Below are 24,190 nucleotides of genomic sequence, written 5' to 3' on the forward strand. Positions count from 1 at the left end.
TTTTTCTGAGGACCTTCTTGTCCTCAAGTGCAATGATAACAGGTGAGCAATATAGGGCCATCATGGCCCTCTTGTTTTGTATTTTGCTCAAAATACTGTTTGTGTAGAAGGTTAAATATTTTTTAAAATTTCATATTTTTAAAGATAAAGTAAATGTATATGTCTAAAAGTCCTAAACAAAAATAAAGAATCTTTGATTGAAAGTCAGTTGTGATAAATTCCTTCAGTATTTTTCTGAGCATTTTTGAGATAAATTTTAATCTATATTTTCCAGGTTAAATAAGAAAGAATATTTGTTTTTGATAAAGGCGTTCCAGTCCCCAGACACCCACCCACCAGGCTAGTAAAGTGCCATCAGTGTGTCAGTCAAAGAGATCCCATGGCCAGTGGAGAAATACAAATGTATCTAGAGCTGATTCTATGGAGGATGGAGAATTATCTGAAAAGGTTCAATCCAATTTCTTCCTCTGTAAATTCATTTTGCATAAGAATTTTGTTGGCAATGGGAAATTGTTTAAAATGTAAACTGTCATAACGTAATTGATATTGCAGATACGTCATTACATAAAAGATATCATTCTTCATGTTTGGAATGAACTGTTCTTTTTTCACAGACTTCTTTCATTGAGGTGTGTGGCAGGCAAGGAGGAAATATATGTCAATGTCGGCAATATTTGTCAGCTTTGATAGGATAGATCCTCTACAATACCTTTACAACAGTACTTCTGTAAAACATCTGGAACTTATTGATATTGCGAAGGTAAATGTACTGTATATATATGTAACCCTGTAAGTTATATTTGGTAAACTTATCCAAAACAGATATCAGAATGCAGAATTTTACCAAGATAGAAAATGTTTACCTTGTGAACAAAGTTCTGTTCTAAATAATAAAAATTTGCATTAGCGTATGGGTGTAGAGTGTCTATATACACATGTAGAATAAATAGCAAAAATAATTGTGGTCCTATACCTGAAGGACAGATAACTCAAAAAGTCAATTGTCAATATTTTTGTGTTTTTTTTTCATTCTATATGGCTGGTCTTTTGACGGTGACCTGTAAAGATAGAAATCTGTTAGATATTTGGAATAATCATAACATTTTCTGAAATTGCTGAAGTTTGGGTAAAATCAACATAAAATCCACTTGAAAAAATGTAAAATTCCTACAGGAAATTAGCTGGTATTTGTGAATGAAATGCATTTTTATAAGTTTTATAATAATGTTTGAAACCGGTATATATATAAAACAAAACTGCCAGTGAATAACCGCAAGTTAGTAAATTTTTGCTTATATAGAATTTTAAGGTGATCCAAAGATGTTGGCTCGATGTCGGACATAATTCAATATATTTTAATCTTAATATCTGACATTTGTCTGAAGTCCTGGATTTCATAATTACTTATTTTATTGGATTTATTATATTTTTATTATCCAAAAACAGCACTTGGGCAATGAGAAGTTTACCAGATAGATGGGCATTGTAGATATAAGCTAGCCTAACACCTCTTAGATTTGACCATATACATTTATTCAGTGTTGTGAATAGGTGCATAATTGCTATGTAGATGTTTTAAATTTGTCTCTGATATTGTAAAATTTAATAGACTTCTTTCAATTGCAACTGCAAGTGCAAAAAGCAGGAAAAACAGAACTACATTATCAGAATTACTATTTCAGCCAGTTTTGCAATAATGACTGCTTTTTTTGAAGCAAGTGTTGAAGTAAGATTACATGTATAAACAATTATGGTCAAACTGGACAGGATTTTGTACCTCATGCACTAACTTGTATTTCCTTTGATGATATTAAATTCAGATTTAATATAGTTAATGTACATATTATTTTAGCTGTACAAGTCAGTTAGGCAAGGGATATAACAGACAGCTTTGTGATTGATATTTTTTATAATATGGGGGAGACAGATTGCTTTTGCCTTTGCTGTCTGTCCATCCATCCGTTGGTCCACATTCAGCTTGTCCGGCTTTCACAGGTCAAACTGCTGGTTGGATTTCGACAAAACTTCACGGGAGTAATCAGAACCAAGTCTGAGTATGCATATCGCCGGCATGTTCCATTCGCTGCACAAAATTCACAGGTCAAACTGCTTGCTTGATTTTGACGAAACTTCACAGGAGTGATAAGTACCAAGCCTAGTTGTGCATATCACCAACACGTTCCACTTTGCTTCTCAAAATGGCCGCCAGAGCTAAAGGTATACATAGGGGGAGACACGTTCTGCTTTGCTGCACGAAATGAACGCCAGAGCTAAAAATAGAAAAATCTTGTCTGGCTTTTACAGGTCAAACTGCTGGCTGGATTTTGAAGAAACTTTACAGGGGTGATCAGTACCAAGCCTAGTTATGCACATTGTCCGCACGTTCTGCTTTGCTGCACAAAATGTCCACCAGAGCTAAAGAAGGAAAAATCTTGTCCGGCTTTCACAGGTCACACTGCTGGCTAGATTTCAATGAAATATCACAGGAGTGATCAGTACCAAGCCTAGTTGTGTATATCGCCGGCATGTTCCACTTTACTGCACAAAATGTCAGCCAGAGCTAAAAGTAGAAAAATCTTGTCCGGCTTTCACAGGTCAAACTGCTGTACAGATTTTGAAGAAACATCACAGGAGTGATCAGTACCAAGCCCAGTTGTGCATATCACCAACACGTTCCACTTTGCTTCTCAAAATGGCCGCCAGAGCTAAAGGTATACATAGGGTGTCGGCCCGGTACAATTTCTCCTTCTTTGCTGTATAGTAAAACAAGCACTTTTGGACATGGATTGTGAATTTCACAACAAAATTGCAGCATTGACAGCTCTGTATTTCTGAAGAGTAATATTATCCCAGTCAATATATCACAGAAAAACACCACCATCAACGATGAACTTTTTTGCTACACATCAAAGTATCTAGTCCATGTTTAAATTTCCCACTGACATCTGTCATGGCCACCAGTCTGGTGTAGTTTTTTAATCCTTCCGCACAGAAATGTAATCCTGAAAAACACACATAAAACAACTGTTAAAAACATCAGAAATGACAAAAAATGTACACAGTATCAATAAATACATTTGGAATATAACATGTCAAAGTAGGGATAGCGTTAAATTGGGAACTTAAAAATTTCAAAGAACTACTTTCTTGGATACAACGACCCGGAAGTACTTCTATACCGGGGTGACACCATTTTTATATAGGTGTCGGCCCGGTACAATTTCTCCTTCTTTGCTGTATAGTAAAACAAGCTCTTTTGGACATGGATTGTGACTTTCACAACAAAATTGCAGCATTGACAGCTCTGTATTTCTGAAGAGTAATATTATCCCAGTCAATATATCACAGAAAAACACCACCATCAACGATGAACTTTTTTGCTTCACATCAAAGTATCTAGTCCATGTTTAAATTTCCCACTGACATCTGTCATGGCCACCAGTCTGGTGTAGTTTTTTAATCCTTTCGCACAGAAATGTAATCCTGAAAAACACACATAAAACAACTGTTAAAAACATCAGAAATGACAAAAAATGTACACAGTATCAATAAATACATTTGGAATATAACATGTCAAAGTAGTGATAGCGTTAAATTGGGAACTTAAAAATTTCAAAGAACTACTTTCTAGGATACAACGACCCGGAAGTACTTCTATACCGGGGTGACACCATAGGGGAGACATATATTTCTTTGACAAAAACACCTAGTTTACACATTTAAAATATTTATGTACAAAAGCTATTCATTCTTATATTTGCCACATACTAGACTGTTTAAAAAGGTACATGATTTTTCTCAGTTCACATTTTATTTTTTTATGTGCAGATGACTTGTTTGGGTGTATTTGTTTTTCAATATGAATAATTTTCTTAGTGTTATCTGCAAGAACCTGTCCCTAGGTCTAAGGTCATGGTCACACTTAGAGGCCAAAGATAGATACAAGGAGCATTTCGTCTTCATGCATGGAGGGATTTTGATGTAATTTGGCACAGTTGTTCACCATCATGAGACGGGGTGTTTTTTTTCACAAGAATCAGGTCCCTAGTATAGAATTACCCCACCTTTGTTGTTACTATTTATAAATAGCTTATATTGTAACTTTTTTATTACTGGCCATAGGGAAAAATCAGGACTATTTTTGTCGAGCCCGCTTGTGGAAGCGAAGACATAGTTGTCCAAATGGCTGTTCGGTGTATGTGCGTGCATGCCATCCGTCGGTCCATGCATGCGTGCCTGTCTGTCCGGATTTGTTTGTCCGGACCATAACATTAACATGCAAGGAGCAATCTTGTTTATATTTGGCATGAATGTTAACCTCAGTGAGACGGAGTGTCATGCGCAGACCCCAGGTTCCTATCTCAAAGGTTAAGGTCACACTTAGAGGTCAAATGTCAAATTCAATAAAGACTTTGTCTGGAGCATTGCTTCTTCATGCATGGAGGGATTTTGATGAAACTTGGCAAAATTGTTCACCATCATGAGCAGGAGTGTCGTGCGCAAAAATCAGGTCCCAGGGTCTAAGGTCAAGGTCACACTTAGAGGTCAAAGGATACAAGAATGACAACTTTGTCCAGAGCATTTCTTCTTCATGCATGGAAGGATTTTGATGTAACTTGGCACAAATGTTCACCACCATGAGACGGAGTGTCATGCACAAGAACCAGGTCCTTAGGTCTAAGGTCAAGGTCACACTTAGAGGTCAAAGGTCAGATACAAGAATGACTTTGTCCGTCGTTTGTAAACTTTTACTTTATACTACATCTCCTCATAAACTAGCTAGGCCAATTTCATCCAAACTCCACAGGAATGTTCCTTAGGTGAAGCTCTACAAAAATTGTTCAAAGAATTGAATTCCATGCAGAACACTGGTTGCCATGGCAACCGATAAGAAAATCTTAAAAAAATCTTCTTCTCAAAAACCAGAAGCTCTAGAGCTTAGATATTTGACATGTAGCATTGCCTAGTGGACCTCTACTAAAGCTGTTCAAATCATGACCCTGGGGTCAAAATTGACCCCGCCCCAGAGGTCACTTGATTTTACATAGATTTCTATAGTATAATCTTCATTAAAAAAAAAAATAAACCAGAAGGCCTATAGCTTAGATATTTGACATGTAGCATTGCCTAATGGACCTCTGTCATTCCGTCATTCTGTCATTCCGTCATTCCGTCCGTCCACAATTTCGTGTCCGGTCCATAACTCTTTTATCCATGAAGGGATTTTAATATTACTTGGCACAAATGTTCCCCATGATGAGACGACGTGTCATGCGCAAAACCCGGATCCCTAGCTTAAAGATCAAGGTCACAATTGGAGGTCAAAGGTCAGCAGGGCTTTTTTCCTGCCCGGTCCATAACTCTCCCATCCATGAAGGAATTTTAATATCTCTTGGCACAATTGTACCTCATAATAAGATGATGTGTCATGCACAACTTTGGGACCCCTAGCTCAAAGGTCAAGGTCACACTTAGCAGCCAAATGTTAACATGGCATGAACAGGGTCTGTTCGGTCCATAACTCTTTCATCCATGATGTGATTTTAATATTACTTGGCATAAATGTTCCCTATGATGAGACGACGTGTCTTGCGCAAAACACGCACCCCTAGTTCAAAGGTCAAGGTCACAATTTGAGGTCAAAGGTCAACAGGGCTTTTTTCCTGTCCGGTCCATAACTCTCCCATCTATGAAGGGATTTTGATATCAATTGGCACAATTGTACCTCATAATAAGACGATGTGTCCTGCATAACTTTCAGACCTCTAGCTCAAAAGTCAAGGTCACACTTAGCAGTCATATGTTAACATGTCATGAACAGGGTCTGTTTCCTGTCTGGTCCATAACTGTGCCATCCATGAAGGGATTTTGATATTACTTAGCACAGATGTTCCCCATGATGAGACAACATGTCATGTGCAAATCCCGGAGCCCTTGCTCAGAGGTCAAGGTCACTATTGGGGGTCAAATGTCAATAGGGCTTTTTTCCTGTCCGGTCCAGAACTTTGTCATTCATCAAGGGATTACAATATTACTTGGCATAAATGTTCCCAATGATAAGACGACCAGAACCCTAGCTTAAAGGTCAAGGTCACACTTTGAGATCAAAGGTCAATAGGATTTTTTTCCTGTCCGGTCTATAACTTTGTCATGCAAAACAGGATTTAAATATCAGTTGGCACAAACATTTCCCTGGATGAGACAACATGTTGTGCGCAAAGCCCCGGCTCTAGGTCTAAGGTCAAGGTAATACTTAGTGGTCAAATTCAAGAATGACTTTGTCTGGAGCATTTCTTCTTTATACATTGAGGGATTTTAATGTAACTTGGCACAAATGTTCACCACCACAAGACAAAGTGTCATTGCGCAATAACCAGCTCCCTAGGTCTAAGGTCAAGGTCAACCTCAGAGGTTAAATGTCAAATTCAAGAATGACTTTGTCCGGAGCATTTCTTCTTTATGCATGGAGGGATTTTGATTTAACTTGGTAGAAATGTTCACCACTATGAGGCACACTTTTTATTTAGAATTATGGCCCTTTGTTGTTACTATAAATAAATTATATTGTAACTTTTTTATTACTGGCCGTAGGGAAAAATTGAGACCACTTTTCTGTGGTACAACATGCACGGTACATCCAAATATTAGGTGTATTTTGATCTATCTCTACCTGGTAAAGAGTTTCTTGTGGACTTATATTTTATAGATTTTTTTTGATTTTTTTATTAGGGTTAATTTCACTTTGTTGTTACTATAAATAAATTTTATAATAACTTTTTGTATAATCGGCTAAAAAAATTCCAAATGAAAACAACTGTACGTTTTTATATAAATTATGCAAATTTTAATCCAAGTGCTTTGTTATATTATATTGTATATATAGTACAATATTGTTTATACGTCATTGACAGATATCAGTTCATTATGTTATACTGCAGTAGAGAAAATTAGGTGCCTTCCAGTAGGGGACTTTGTATTGCATGGCAATACTTCATTCACTTGTTTTTCTTCTTTTGTCTGTAATTCTGTGGTTGGGAATATATTTTGACCCCATACTTACATCAGTTCTTCGAATAGTCGAGCATGCTGTCAACAGACAGCTGTTGTTGATTACAGGGCCAGTTTTGCTTGTTTGTGGCCATTTAGAGACTATTCTTAATGCATGCATGTTTCGGTTCAAGATTGCTGAAAAAAAGAGTTGGTCAACTTCATGTTAACGTTTGCAGCGGCTGGAATTTTTTTCTCTTGAATTGTTCTGTTTAGGTCAATTTTATTTTTTGTTCAGAATGCAAGCAAAATTGCAGTAGTGTGCATTGTCTATATGGAACATGTAGTAAAGATAAATATCGTCTTAGGCCTGCTAGCTTTAGCAGCCATTCTAGTACGACAGTAGTAATATATTACATGTTTATGAAGATGGAACAGATAAAATTGATCTGGCATCCGTGTTGGCATCCACACCTTGGTTAAAGTTCTGATTCACTTTCACTTTATCTCTGTTATTACTTGTTAAACTTGCTTCATACTTAAAATAGTTATTCTGCATTATCACCAAGATCTAATGACGCAAAGTCCATAACGCTTACACAAATATTTCAGCACCTTTTTTTCTTAGAATTTCTGGTTAAAGGTTTGGTCTACCTTTAACCCCAACTCTAATGTAGTTGAATGGATTTGATTCAAACTTTAAATGATTGTACCACATCATCATTAACAGCATATGACACAAGGTTAATTACTCTGACACAAATATATCAAGAGTTATGCCCCCTTTTTGCTTAGAAGTTTAGGGTTTGTTTTGGATGCATTTTCACTATATTTCTCTTAATCATGTTAATACAGAAGGGATTACAGAAGGGATTTTATTCAAACTAAAAATAATTGGTCCACATTTGTAACAGTGAAGCAGCTGGATATATTTCTCAGTTAAATTAAGTGAAACAACGACCTGGTTTGTGCTGGAATCACTGTATGTGTTGATAAGGCAGTATGTGTTATAACCACTGTATTATATTGATACAGGAGCAATTGTACTGGAATCGATCACTATTGCCAGAGGACCTATAATTGTGTCAGTTCGAAGAAAGAAAAAAATTATAATTGCACGTTATTATGTTGTCATATACTGTGCTTCAGCACATATAAAATGTTTAACGAAATGTGACTAGATCTGAAATATTAAAAAGCATTAATGTTTTTGTCTTTGACAGAATGAAGAGAACCATAAAATGTTGATACCGAAGTTGTCTGCCATTACAAAGGAATTAAAATGGAGAAACGCTGAAGAAAAAGAACTCAGAAATTCTATACAAGTTTTGCAGAAGCAAACAAGAAGAATGCATTTGAAGAATCTAATGATAAAGCAGTTAAAGGTGAGAATCATAAAACCATTTAGAGTTGCTCTTATCCTGGATCCGTCCGCCCGTAAGTCAGCATTAATTTGTGTCGTTAATATTTCAAAAAGTCTTTAAGGATTGTAATTCAGCATGGGAAGCAATGCACCAGGCGTTTTAATCTGGATCTCACTCAGTCAGACCAGAGTTATGGCCCTTGACTTAATCAAAAATACGCATAAAAAGGGCCTACCCTTGAGTCATGAAATCATGTACAGTAACAGGAGTGGGGTAATCTGTGTCCTATGCCATACATGCCATATCTCCCGCCGGCAGACTTTTTCTCCCATATTTTCAGTATATATTCTCCTGGTCTCCTGCTGGGACACGAAAATTTCCCTTAAATATCAAAAAAATTAGTCATCTGGCGAAAAATGGTATACATGGACACACTAGTTTTCTTCTAATACCCTAACTTGTAATGGAACCTTTAACTTCGCTTAAACAGATATGAAATATTTGGAATATACGTGTATAGTGCATAAGTATTGACCTAGCATTCATTAAACATCGCAGTATTCTGGTAATTTTACACCATAATTATAACCTAAATATATCGATATAATCTAAACTAACCTTTAAAGTCAACCCATGTCATCCATGGTGTCTTTGAGAAGAGCTCTGATTTCTATGCAAATTACTATAGCTTCAAATTCAGTTGTGAAACATTTTTGTTTAGATTTTGACTTAATAATAATGGATATAAACAATACAAAATCAGAAAATTAATCAACATTTTCTACAGCAAATTACTGATAATTGTGTATGTCTCGGCACCAACTTGGTAATATAAGTGGAGAATTTGTGTCCGGCAGCCAGTTAGCTCATTCATCCCGGGTTCAGGCCCCGGACAGACTGCACAATTGACTATGGCATTCTTGCTCGGTTGATTTATTATGCCCCCAAAGGGAGGCATATAGTTTTTGAACCGTCTGTCCGTCTGTCGGTCTGTCGGTCCGTCGGTCTGTCAGTCTGTCCGCAATTTTCGTGTCCGGTCCATATCTTTGTCATCGATGGATGGATTTTCAAATAACTTGGCATGAATGTGTACCACAGTAAGACGATGTGTCGGGCGCAAGACCCAGGTCCGTAGCTCAAAGGTCAAGGTCACACTTAGACATTAAAGTATAGTGCATTGATGGGCGTGTCCGGTCCATATCTTTGTCATCGATGGATGGATTTTCAAATAACTTGGCATGAATGTGTACCACAGTAAGACGACGTGTCGGGTGCAAGACCCAGGTCCGTAGCTCAAAGGTCAAGGTCACACTTAGACTTTAAAGGATAGTGCATTGATGGGCGTGTCCGGTCCATATCTTTGTCATCCATGGATGGATTTTCAAATAACTTGGCATGAATGTGTACCACAGTAAGACGACGTGTCGCGCGCAAGACCCAGGTCCGTAGCTCAAAGGTCAAGGTCACACTTAGACGTTAAAGGATAGTGCATTGATGGGCGTGTCCGGTCCATATCTTTGTCATCCATGGATGGATTTTCAAATAACTTGGCATGAATGTGTACCACAGTAAGACGATGTGTCATGCGCAAGACCCAGGTCCGTAGCTCAAAGGTCAAGGTCACACTTAGACGTTAAAGGTCATTTTTCATGATAGTGCATTGATGGGCGTGTCCGGTCCATATCTTTGTCATTCATGCATGGATTTTAAAATAACTACGCATGAATGTGTGACACAGTAAGACGACGTGTCGCGCGCAAGACCCAGCTCCGTAGGTCAAAGGTCCTAAACTCTAACATCGGCCATAACTATTCATTCAAAGTGCCATCTGGGGCATGTGTCATCCTATGGAGACAGCTCTTGTTTTTTATTTATTTTGTTGGGTTTAACGTCGCACCAACACAATTATAGGTCATATGGCGACTTTCCAGCTTTGATGGTGGAGGAAGACCCCAGGTGCCCCTCCGTGCATTATTTCATCACGAGCGGGCACCTGGGTAGAACCACCGACCTTCGGTAAGCCAGCTGGATGGCTTCCTCACATGAAGAATTCAACGCCCCGAGTGAGGCTCGAACCCACATCGATGAGGGGCAAGTGATTTGAAGTCAGCGACCTTAACCACTCGGCCACGGAGGCCCCGCTTGCTCGGTTGAAGTCTTACGTACAATGCTAGCAATATTGTGTACCTCAAATTGTGGGAGTGTGTATGCAACATGCAGACTTATTTGTGATAGGAGACAATAAAATAAGTGTCTGGCAGCCAGTAAGCTCAGTCGGTTGAGCACTCTCTCTTTATAGGAGTTGTCCTCAGTTTGAGTACTGGACTGACTGCATATTTTTCTTACCCTGTACATAAAGGTAAAGGTTGAAGAAATGTGAATTATCCAAAGATCTAGTCAATATAAAGTCACTCCCTTACGAAAATCTGAACCGGATTTTGCCTAGAATAAACAGGGAAACTGCCAAAAAATCTGTCTAACAAAGATTTTACTGGGAAAATAAGGTGGACATGGAATCCTGCTAAGTTTACAGCAACTTAGGGCTAGGTAGAAAAATTAGGCTGACTTAATGAATTTCATGATTTTTAAAATAAAATAGCACCGGTTTTGACAGACAAAATTGAAATTATGGTATTGGACCCCTAACAGCAATGTTTAAAAAATGGCATTTGCTTGGTATATTCTTAAAGTTGACCATGTTTTACACTGTGTTGCAAATTTTAAACAACCTTTACCGTGCCGTTTTTTGAATAAATTTTGTTTAATTTATGGTATTTCCTCACGCTCAAGAAGAGACAAAATTCAATGTGATAGCCACTATCTGAAACGTTTGCAGAGAATTCAGCATTTAATTTTTTTTTTTTTTTTTTTTTTTTTTTGCTTTAGGTTTAACGCCGTTTTTCAACAGTATTTCAGTCATTTAACGGCGGGCAGTTAACCTAACCAGTGTTCCTGGATTCTGTACAAGTACAAACCTGTTCTCCGCAAGTAACTGCCAACTTCCCCACATGAATTATCAGAGGTGGAGGACTAATGATTTCAGACACAATGTCGTTTATCAAATAGTCAATTTGATAAAAGAAACATCAAACTATTGTTAAACAATTATAAAACACAAAATATAACTGTAAAATTTTTTTTTTCTAGGGTGCCTCAAGTAAACAGATTTAATGAGACAGAATTCTAACTCCAACATTGAAAAATTAAGGTAGAATCCTGTGGGTCTGTTTTGAATTTTGCTCATTTCATTCAAAAATAACCTTGGGGCAGTAGTAAAACCTACCTGCATTTCTTCCACAATATGTAATCTAAAGAATGAAGGCAAAATAAAGAACTTTTACCGCACGTAACTCAGTATTTTTAAAGATGTCTAACTCTACCCCTCCTGATTCAGAGGTAAATTCACATTGAAGAGCAAAATATCGCTTATTAAAGGAAAATTTTCCACTTTTGTACATTACATCCATAATTAGTCTCGAAAGAAGTAAAAACTTACTAGAAAAAAGGAAAACCTTGAAAAAAATTTGGAGCACAGCAGATTTGTGTTAATAGCAAGGTATCAGCTATAGAAAGTGCCTTATATATATCTGATACACGAGACATGAATGTGATATTTTTCCATTTATTTGATGCATGTTATTCTGGTCAGATGCCGACATACTTTTGCCATCAGTTTTCATGACTGTTAATTCTTGTACATGTAAATGATTTTATCAGTATCAGTACTTGATTTCCATGTTTCTTATTTTGTCATAAATATGTATTTTTCTTAAATAATTATAAAAATCAAATTTAAAATTACAGCTAAAGCTATAAATTGTTAAAGACACTGAAATTTCGATCTACATGTAGCATAATGTACTTAGTATTTTGTAGATCTTTATTTAACCAAATGGCAGATTTTATTCCTGTTAGGAATTTTCCTGCTATTGAATTCTGTAGACTGAATTTTAAGGCGTACTTTTTCCTTTTAAATATTGGCTTAGCCTAATTTTTTGCTGTATGGTTTCCATCTTAGATAATTTGCATATTTCACTGCGTATTCCTGTTTATAGGTGGAGTCAGTGTTATATCAACCTGAATTTCAGTAAGTGGAGTCCGCCTTACAATTTGGACGGGTTTCTTAGATTTTCCTGTGTGGAAGTTTTTGTACGAGAGTGATCAAAAGCAAAAGAAAACTAAGAAGACATTTTTCCCAACAACTGATCAGGCAGACAAAATATGATCTACATTTTACCCAACAACTGATCAGGCAGACAAAATATGATCTACATTTTTCCCAACAACTGATCAGGCAGACAAAATATGATCTACATTTTTCCCAACAACTGATCAGGCAGACAAAATATGATCTACATTTGTTAAAAACTGTTTGTCATCAAAATAGACAATGCATACTTCACTCATGGCTTACTGGTAACTGTTTACATAACTTTAAAACACATTTTCTGTAGGGGCATGTCACATTTAGGATTATCCAATCAATCATAACAATGGTCACCTGCTTTCAGATTGAATGAATTCATGAGTGGAAAAATTTTGATATTTAAGGGCTCTATGGGATTGATCTTCAGGTTTAATGTGCCCCCCATGAGTGGTGGGTGCATATGGATTTGCTCTTGTCCATGCATCCGTCCTTCCCCGTGTCCGTGCGTCTGTGCGTCCGTCCGAAGTTCGTGACACGCCTAGCTCAAAAAGTATTTGATATAAATTGATGAAACCTTGCGTGAGTCTTTATCATGATATGAACTTAGGCACCTCCTTTTTTTCGTCTGGCTCCGCCCCCTATTTTTAGAGTTATGGCCCCTTAAATAGTCAAAAATGCACATTTTCACCTTATGATATGCCTAGCTCAAAAATATTTGATATAAATTCATGAAACCTTCCATGTCTCTGCCCCCTATTTCCAGAGTTATGGCCCCTGAAATACTAAAAAATGCACATTTTCACCTTGTGATGCGCCTAGCTCGAAAAATATTTAATATAAATTGATTAAACCTTGCACGAGTCTTTATCATTATATTAACTTGCGCCCCCTATATATAGAGTTATGGCCTTTGAAATAGTAAAAAATGCACATTTTCACCTTGTGACGCACCTAACTCAAAAAGTATTACATATAAATTGATTAAAACTTACATGAGTCTTTATCATGATATGAATTTGCACAGCTCTTATTTATTTGCTAAGTTATGGCCCCTGAAATAGTAAAAAAAAATGCACATTTTCACCTAATTATGTGCCTAACTCAAAAAGTTTTTATTATGTAAACTCGTGAAACCTTGCTTGAGTCTTTATCATAATGTGACCTTGCACACTGGGCATTCTTCTTGAGAATGTTAGTGTTTATTACGGAGTTATGGCCCTTGAAATAGCCAAAATAGTGGATTTTTTGTTTGTGATGCTCATAGCTCAAAAGGTATATGGTATAGAATAATGAATCCTTTTCATATTTTTTTAGGCTATACCCAATTAAGAATGCAAACATTTTAATTATTTCCCCTTATTTGTGACAAATGTACCAGTGGGGGGCACACCCTGTGCCCTACAGACACATTTTGGTATAGTTTTGGTAGGCTTATAATAAAGAGCATGTATTAAATCACTTTCACTTGGATTTTGTTATGAGTTTTAGACTCTTTGCAAGTCTTTCGTTTTGAATTTACTTAAAGATAAAAAAAAATCATATATCCTATTTCAAAATGTTTAATGTAGGTTGAACTTGTGCTGTATTCTTTTGAATTTATTTACCAACAGAAACATTTGATGTATAGACTATAACTGGTGAAATCCTAGACTAGCTCCTAGACTATGATACATATATTTATATTTATTACTGAAGAACTCATGCATATTTCCCGATACAAAGCTATTAACCTATAAATATATATTTTTTAGCTGGACTATTTGAAGAATAGTCAACTTTATATTTTATTAAAGTGTCACATGTAAAACAATCAAAGCATTTTATATAATGTATAAAACAGTCACAATAAAAGTTTTACATCCAACCATTACTGACGTAGAGACACTATAAAACAGTATAAAACATAAATTTGTACATCAAGATTGTTGATTATCATTTACCCGGCGACGCCCACGCCACCACCACAAAAGCAGTGACGTAACCAAAGCATCGATGGGCAAATCAAACTCAACAGCATAAAAACTATCCATTGACCCAACAACGATCTACCCATATAAAAAAAAAAAAAGTTTTCTATATATAAGTTAAAAGGGACTGACTGTCTCATTAGCAGACGAAAGAATTATCATAAAACTTGGTGTCTGTATCTTTTACTCATGGAATAACGAATTGGGCTAATTTATCTCTATAAAATCAAAAACATACTAGAAGAAACCTGCTTAATGATATAAGTGTACTAATTAAATGTTAAGCATATATAACTACTGAATATTTTTTAACGTCTCATTAGCATTTCCTTTAAACCAGAAAGGTGTGCATTATCTGACAGTCAGTCTCCTCAAATCACATAGCTTTTACATCAATATCATTTTTCTACAATTTAGTACCATAAAACGAAATAAAATGACTTATTAAAACTAAAAATACCATTTAAGATTGTTTGCGAGAAAACTAATAATTGGGGCACAACAACCTGTATTAAGCAGAGACAACATTTTCAATGGCCACACAGACATAGGTTAGCACCAGATGAAAAAGACCCACAGATTAGTTTTCAACTACCTTGGTTAGTGTAGTTGTATGTTACAAGACGTTCACATAATTATTTCATATTGTCCTGATGAATTCACTTAACACTGGGCAAATCCAAGGACTAAAATGCAATTAAAACTAAAAGTTATATGTATCCTATGTTAACATAAAACATAAGTAATGCTACAAACTACTGTGTTAGTAGCACATCAATGAATTAAAATTCAGTTGCAACTTAAAATCAAGAACTGTCCGTAAGACAGCACGCTCGACACTTCTAAGTGTTTAATAGTCTAGCTATTCTACTAACCCTGGCGTCGCTATTGCTGTCGACGTCACATCTTGGTTAAAGTTTTCATGCAAGTACATATGGCTAACATTTAAAGGCCTATAGCTTTGATACTTATTTTTCTTTTTCTGGGTCAATTACCAACCTCACTCACCCCCGGGTCAAGTCCCATAACTCTGACATGTATTTTGGCCAAATGGTGCTCCCTTTTGGACTTAGAAACTCCTGGTTAAAGTTTTACATGTCTGCAAGTTGCTATCTCCAAAACTAATGTAGATATTGAATTGAAACTTCACATATGTCTTGGGTATGTGCAAGTGCATATAGCTATTACTTAAAGGCAAATTTTCCAGTCCTCGAGTAGAATAATGTTAATGCAATTTAATCTCCATTTCAGACCTTAATTGAAACTTTGATTTAATCCGCTGGACTTTTCTCAGTGCTCGATTCTGAATCAGAGCTTTTCCAGTAGAAGGGGCATAATAGTCAATAGCTTTTAAAGCGACTAACCCACACATTGTGAATTGTAATTTTTAAAATAATTTATCACCGAAAAGCAAAATTCCGCCACTGTTTCGTATATTTACATGAAACATAATGGTCGACCAGTTTATATAGTTTCCAGAATTAGGTAACAGTAGAATTTTTGCAGTTTTTCTCATGAACTTTTATAAACCGTTAAGATGCTTTATTTTGTAAACATTGGTAAATATAGAACGAGATGTGATTGTATTTTTAGATGCTATCGTTACGTGGGCAGCAAACTGAAAGTGCGCATGTAGTTTGATGGGTCAATTTATACACTCGTCTACTGATTACGGAAGTTAGTATGATATACTTCGCCTTATTTAGGTAAGAACAACTATCGTAACGAATAACACCACCTAAATAAAGGGCGGTTCCATTATTAAAAGTACATAAACATCGCTCACCGCAAAACCGAACTATAGGTAGCGTACAGTATTATGGCGTTAGAAGTGAAAAAAAAACAATAATATAAAATTAAGTCAGTACACTAAGTTTACGATTTAGTCAGTGATTCCTCGTTGGCCGAGCGGTTACGGTAGTATCTATAAATCACTCAACCCTAAAATTATGTCCGGGCAATGCTTTTATTAGAGTGAAGTGTAAGATTGTTATAAAACTTACAAAATCAACCGGTATTCGTTTAAAAATATCACAAGAAAGTTTAAAAAAAAAAAAACAATTACAGATTGTAATTAAAGTTGAACTGTATTTAGACATAATTATACATGTTAGAACTAGATTTACTAACTCGTTCGGTCTTCATTGAATTGTAGTGAAGAGAAAATTAAAGACAAAATTTAACGGGTCTGGGAATCGAACTTATGACGAAAAAATATACTAAGCAATACGCATACTGTAACCGCTCTAGGCCAACGAGAAATCATTGACTGCATCATAAACGTACTAAGTGTTTTATGTTATATATTTCAAAACGTCACAATAGTGTGCGATACCTATACGTGTGCGCCCTGTTCATAATCATGTGATGTTTTAGAGATGGTACCTACCCAAATAAATCAAAGGGGGGCAACTCTGAATTGATTAATAAACTGAAGCCAACATTAAACATTGATCAAAAATGAAAGAAAAATCAGATAGGTCCTTTTTCAAACAACTTATCAGACAGACAAAATATGACCTACATTTGTTTAAATTTGTATTCATTATACAATATGCACGCTTTTCTCATGACTTACACTGACAGTTATTTTGTAAGTTGTAGTGAGGCCCTGATAGAAAGGTTAGTAATGCATGAAGATTATATAGAATAATGCATACATTCCTTTGAAGAAAATTAACGACATTAAGAAACGTTATTAAGTTTCGTTCTTTTAGCCAAAGTTGTTTATTGATTGTTCTCAATGGTGATACATTGGTTTACACAACATTTATATATCAAAATATAAAATGTATATATCCAACAACGAGAAATAAAAAAAATGTTACATTGAAAAACCAAAAATTCATTATCGTCAAATATAATTACAGTGTTTTGAGGTAGTGGTTGTAATTACTACATGTTAAGGTAGCTGACAGGTAATGACTCTATGTAATGTATTTTAAGCAATTCTCAATTTAAACATTCTCTGGAGGGAACTAGCACGAATATTTGCTTTCCTTGAAAAACGAATAAATGGAGATTATTCTATTTAATGATTTTCGTTACATGTCAACTACCCTAAACAAACTAAAAGGTTTTTTATTTATTGTTGAAAACAAAGTAATCGGATAATTTCAGATATCAACATTAATTTAAAACTTATAATGTTTACACAACTTGAAAAATTTATTGACAAATATATCAACAATTGTCACCTGAATTGAGTGCATTCATGAGTGGAAAATAGTGATGGTAAATTTGTTTACAATATAAAATCTTTAATAACTTCTTTAAGGTACATTTTTGGTAAGCTTATAATAAAGAGCATGTCATTCTCTTTCACTCAGAATTTTTTCAAGCGTTTTAGACTCTTGGCTAGTCTTGAAATTTGACTTTATTAAAAGACAAAAGGAAGTTCAGTATAGGCTCTTTCAAAATGTTGAAAGTAGAGTAAACTTACCTCATACTCTATTGAATTTATTTAGCTGTGGGAGCTTTTGATATAGCCTATAATTGGGGAAGTCCTATAATCTTTGAAAAACGGTCAATACAAGAGTTGTCCATTTTGCTTCAGATATTTTGAGAAAGTCATTTCTTAGATATCAAATATTTCTATTTTTGACATGGAGAAGAGGAAAACCATAAATATATTTAGAAAATTGGTGCACTTAGCTATCATTTCACTTTAAAAAAACCTATAAAGATAAATTTGAATTTTTTAGGTACCATCTCTAGATGTTTGCTGACGGGAATTCCGTTTTTTTATAAACCGGGAAACCCTTATCAAAAATTGTAGATGAATGTTTTTATTTTAACGATTTTCAACAGAATTTGATAAAAAATACATTGTAAGAACATCGAATATGCAGAATATAGCAAAACTTTGATTTTTTAAAATCTGACACCATGATGTGTGGGTTAGTCGCTTTAAAGTAACAGAGATATTGGACATTATATAAAATGTAAAAATATTCTATGTTAAAAGGCAGTAGCTAGAGAACCAGCGAACTTATTTATCCAGAACAGGTTCTCTAGCCAAAGTACTGTGCATAGGCTAGGGAACCGGAATTTTATTTCTATGCATCGAATTATGCAAGTATGAATTGTTTGCACAGCAGTTATAACACCTTACTGCATTAAAATAATTAACCGCGTTCTTTTGATTCTGATTGCAAAAAATAACATTTTTGGGGGGTTATGTAAAAAAGTTTTTACTTTTATTAGTAACCTGGTTTGGAATGGAGGACAGATCTGTCCGGATTTTATCCAACTCGGTGTACATGTAAAGTACCTGTCAATGGCGTCCAGTAAAATGAAAGTGAGTGAGTGAGTTGGGTTTTACGGGGAATCAACACAAAATGGTCATATATCGCCGAGTAAAATGAAAGTAGATACCAACGTAATTCAAACTGCAAGTACGGCACTGAATTGTAGTAATTCATAATTTTAGTGGCCTGTGTTGGATATTTAAGATATAGTTACCTTATTGAAAATAACCCCTATTCCTTGAAACGCTGCCTAGATTGATCTTTTTTACCATTTTGTTTGTTTGTAACAAATGCACCTAATTTTGGGAGTGTCATGGCCGGAAAATTGGCACGAAAAAATTTCTGCTGGCAGTGTTCTGTAGTATATGTCGCAGGAACTTTTTCAGGCAGCAAAATGATTGAAAAAAAAAGTGAGACCAATACACCCCAAAATACGGTAACTTATAATTTTAAGTTTCAAGTCAAAAGCTTTAATAGTGACAGAGATATTTGACTTTATCAAAAACTTCGAAAAGTCCAACTAAGGATGGTATATTTTCATAGCAGTAAATATTCAAGTCATATAATATGAGCCGTGCCATGAGAAAACCAACATAGTGGCTTTGCGACCAGCATGGATCCAGACCAGCCTGTGCATCCGCGCAGTCTGGTCAGGATCCATGCTGTTCACTTTAAAAGCCTATTGCAATTAGAGAAACTGTTAGCAAACAGCATGGATCCTGACCAGACTGCAGGGATGCGCAGGCTGGTCTGGATCCACGCTGGTCGCAATGCCACTATGTTGGTTTTCTCATGGCACAGCTCATATATCTATGTCCTGATTATTGTTAAGGTTATGCTTTGTTGTAGATTACCAATTTTCTAACAGCATATTCAAACGCATACATTATTTGATTACACTGTACTGTCTGCCAGTGTTATTATATATTTTCATGAGTTTGCTTTGTTATGCGCCTGCAGGTCAAAATGTACCCAAACCAAAATGTACCCAAGTTTTATCAATCCCTGGTGATTTGTTGGTGAAATGTAAAAGGGCTGTATTCTATTTTAAGGTTTTTATTAGTTCATCGAGAGCCAAATCAAGACAAATATAGTTTTTCGCTCGCTCCTGATTTTCTCAAAAACAAAAACAAGTATTTGAATTATTATTTTGCTCACCGCTTAAATTTTTGTGCTCCCCCCTCCCTCCCCCCCATGTGTGGTGGGGCCATATAGATTTGCTCTTGTCCGTCCCTCCGAAGTTTGTGACGCGCCTAGCTCAAAAAGTATTACATATTAATTGATGAAACCTTGCATGAGTCTTTATCATGATATGAACTCCTATTTCTCGTCTGCCCCCGCCCCCCCGTATTTCCAGCCTTATGGCCCCTGAAATAGTCAAAAATGCACATTTTCACCTCTTGACACACGTAGCTCAAATAGTATTTGATATAGAGTCGTGAAACCTTGCATGAGTCTTAATCATGATATGAACTTGTGCACCTGCTATTTTTCATCTGGGTCACGAGTTATAGCCCCTGAAATAGGCAAAAATGTACATTTTCACCTTGTGACGTGCCTAGCTCAAAAGTATTTAACATAAATGTATTATGTCTCCCCCAGGAGACAAATTGTTTTTCCCCTGTCCATCCATCCGTCTGTCCGTCCGTCCGTACGTCACACTTCATTTCCGAGCAATAACTGGAGAACCATTTGACCTAAAACCTTCAAACTTCATAGGGTTGTAGGGCTGCTGGAGTAGACGACCCCTATTGTTTTTGGGGTCACTCCATCAAAGGTCAAGGTCACAGGGGCCTGAACATTGAAAACCATTTCCGATCAATAACTAGAGAACCACTTGACCCAGAATGTTGAAACTTCATAGGATGATTGGTCATGAAGAGTAGATGACCCCTATTGATTTTGGGGTCACTCCGTCAAAGATCAAGGTCACAGGGGCCCGAACATTGAAAACCATTTCTGATCAATAACTAGAGAACCACTTGACCCAGAATGTTGAAACTTCATAGGATGATTGGTCATGAAGAGTAGATGACCCCTATTGATTTTGGGGTCACTCCGTCAAAGGTCAAGGTCACAGTGGCCTGAACATTGAAAACCATTTCCAATCAATAACTAGAGAACCACCTGACCCAGAATGTTGAAACTTCATAGGATGATTGGTCATGAAGAGTAGACGACCCCTATTGTTTTTTAGGGGTCACTCCTTCAAAGGTCAAGGTCACAGGGGCCTGAACATTGAAAACCATTTCTGATCAATAACTAGAGAACCTCTTGACCAAGAATGTTGAAACTTCATAGGATGATTGTACATGCAAAGTAGATGACCCCTATCGATTTTGGGGTCACTCCATTTAAGGTCAAGGTCACAGGGGCCTGAACATTGAAAACCATTTCCGGTCAGTAACTTGAGAACCACTTGACCCAGAATGTTGAAACTTAATAGGATGATTGATCATAAAGAGTAGATGACCCCTAACGATTTTGGGGTCACTCTGTGAAAGGTCAAGGTCACAGGGGCCCGAACATTGAAAACCATTTCCGGTCAGTAACTTGAGAACCACTTGACCCAGAATGTTGAAACTTCGTAGGATTATTGGTCATGCAGAGTAGATGAACCCTAACGATTTTAGGGTCACTCTGTTAAAGGTCAAGGCCACAGGGGCCTGAACATGGAAAACCATTTCCAATCAATAACTTGAGAACCTCTCGACCCAGAATGTTGAAACTTCATAGGATGATTGTTCATGCAGAGTAAATGACCCTTATTGTTTTTGGGGGTCACTCCGTTAAAGGTCAAGGTCACAGGGGCCTGAACATTGATAACCAGTTCCGATCAATAACTTGAGAACCACTTGACCCAGAATGTTGAAACTTCATAGGATGATTGAACATGAGAGTAGATGACCCCTATTGATTTTGGAGTCAGTTTTTAGTAAAGGTCAAGGTCACAGTGGCCTGTTCATGTAAAATCATTTTTTGGAAATGACTTGAGAACCACTTGACCTACAATGTTGAAACTTAATAGGATGATTGGACATGCAGAGTAGATGACCCCTATTATTTTGACGTCACTTGATCAAAGGTCAAGGTCACAGGAGCCTGAACAGGATTTGAAGAACCACTAGGCCACTAGTGTTGAAATTAGCGGGATGACTGGACATGCCAAGTAGATGATCCTATTGCAGCCAACCTTCAGTGTTCTTTGACTTTCGCTCCTGACCCCTATTGACTTCGTGCTTATAGGACTTTGCATTGGGGGAGACATGCGCTTTTTTACAAAAGCATTTTCTAGTTAAACCTTGCATGAGTCTTTAACATGATATGAACTTGTGCATCTCCTACTTTTCATCTGGGTCCGCCCCCTATTTTCAGAGTTATGGCCCCTGAAATAGTCAAAATTGCACATTTTCACCATGTGACGCGCCTAACTCAAAAAGTATTACATACAAATTGATCCTTGCATGAGTCTTTATCATGATATGAACTTGCCCACCTTCCCTTTTAGTCTGCCTCCACCCCCTATTTTCAGACTTATGGCCATTGAAATAGTAAAAAAATGAACATTTTCACCTAATTATGTACATAGCTCAAGAAGTATTTGATGTAAATTCATGAAACCTTGCATGAGTCTTTATTATGATGTGACCTTGTGCACTTGGCATTCTTCTTAAGAATCTTGGTTTTAGTGCTTATTACAAAGTTACAGCCCTTGAAATAGCCAAAATAGTGGATTTTTTGTTTGTGATGCTCATAGCTCAAAAAGTATATGACCTAGAATCCTTTTCATAAAATGTTTGTTGAGGCTTTGCCCCATTAATTCTACAAACATTTGAATTATTTCCCCTTATTTGTGACAAATGTACCAGTGGGGGCACACCCTGTGTCCTACAGACACATTCTAGATTTCAGAAAAAAATATAATGAACAACTTCAATTTGGTGTGGCCTAAGTTGGTAATTCAGAAATATAATAGAATAATAGAATTATGTTTAATTGATTTTGGGGTCACTCTGTTAAAGGTCAAGGTCACAGGGGCCTGAACATGGAAAACCATTTCCGATCAATAACTTGAGAACTCACTTAACCCAGAATGTTGAAGCTTAATAGGATGATTGGACAATTGCAGAGTACTGATATTGATTTTGGGGTCACTTGATGAAAGGTCAAGGTCACAGGGGCCTGAACATAGAAAACCATTTCCAGTCAGTAACTTGAGAACCACCTAACCTAGAATGTTGAAACTTCATAGGATGATTGGACATGCAATTAGTAGATGACCCCTATTGATTTTGGGACCACTTTTTTAAAGATCAAGGTTGCAGCAGACATAACATGGAAATCCATTTCCAGTCAATAACTTGAGAACCATTTGACCTAGAACCTTCAAACTTCATAGGGTGATAGGACTTACAGAGTAGATGACCGTTATCGTTTTTGGGGTCACTCCATGAAAGGTCAAGGTTACAGGGGGCTGAACATCAAAAACGCGTCCCAATCAATAACTTGAAAACCACTTGACCAATGTTGAAACTGAATAGGATGATTGGACATGCAGAGTAGATTACCCCTACTGATATTTGGGTCACTCGATCAAAGGTGAAGGTCACAGGGGCTAAACATAGAAAACGGTTTCCAATTCATAATCATTAGACCCAGAATGTTGAAACTTAGAGGAATGATTGGACATGCAAAGTAGATGACCCCTATTGTAGCCAAACAGCAGTGTCTCTTTGACTTTCACTCCTGTCCCCACTCCTATCCCCTGTTGACTTCTTGCTTATACAACTATGCATTGGGGGAGACATGTGCTTTTCAACAAAAGCGTTTTCTAATTTATATATTTATATATTACCAAATAACGCTGTTCATTGAGGATGAAAGTCACCATGTAATATGAATTGTGTCGGCGTGATGTTAAACCCAACAAAACATGCAATAAAGTTGAATGAGGCTGACCTTGCTGTAGCAATCAGCTGATTTAAAATGATGCTTTGAATTAACCTTCCTCTCAAATTGTAGTATTACTGACTTATTATTATAAAACAAAGAACATTGAATATCTTTAATGTGGCAGTCTTAGTCTACATTATGAAAATACTGGTAGTTTATTGCAGAATGAAATGTACTGATACTGTATGATTGTTTTGTGATTTACAGCAACAGGCACCATGGTAACAGGCTGCTTAAGGTCATGAGAGAAATGGCACAGAGAATTATGTTTATTGACATTTGTGAAAACACAACAGGTAAATTTGTATCAAATTATAACACTTGTTTATGAATGCATCTATTAATTTAATTAACATGTTAATCCATTTTCATCAATAATAGCCTTAGTTTGACTGTACTTAAAGAGCCTGGTGACCTTTGTTCATATTTAGTCACCAAATACAGTCATCTTCACAGGTTTCACTGTACATGGGTCTGGTGACCTTGGTTCATATTTGGTCACCAGAATAGGATTGAGAGTAG

General features: G+C 36.4%; 1 long non-coding RNA gene across 2 annotated transcripts in view; it reads left to right on the plus strand.

Annotated features, from left to right (window-relative positions):
* Nucleotides 1-268: 268 nt before the first annotated feature.
* LOC123527487 (uncharacterized) overlaps nt 269-24,190 on the plus strand; it is a 43,992-nt gene continuing 20,070 nt past the window's right edge. Inside the window, exons 1-5 of one of the 2 annotated variants that reach the window (XR_008367098.1) lie at nt 269-447; nt 615-760; nt 8,211-8,372; nt 16,059-16,171; nt 23,876-23,964. This is a non-coding gene — a long non-coding RNA (uncharacterized LOC123527487). The remainder of the gene's footprint in view (nt 448-614; nt 761-8,210; nt 8,373-16,058; nt 16,172-23,875; nt 23,965-24,190) is intronic. The other variant, XR_008367097.1, reaches the window with a different exon arrangement.

This window comes from Mercenaria mercenaria, chromosome 14 (genome assembly GCF_021730395.1).
Source record: "Mercenaria mercenaria strain notata chromosome 14, MADL_Memer_1, whole genome shotgun sequence".
Taxonomy (NCBI): Eukaryota; Metazoa; Mollusca; class Bivalvia; order Venerida; family Veneridae; genus Mercenaria; species Mercenaria mercenaria.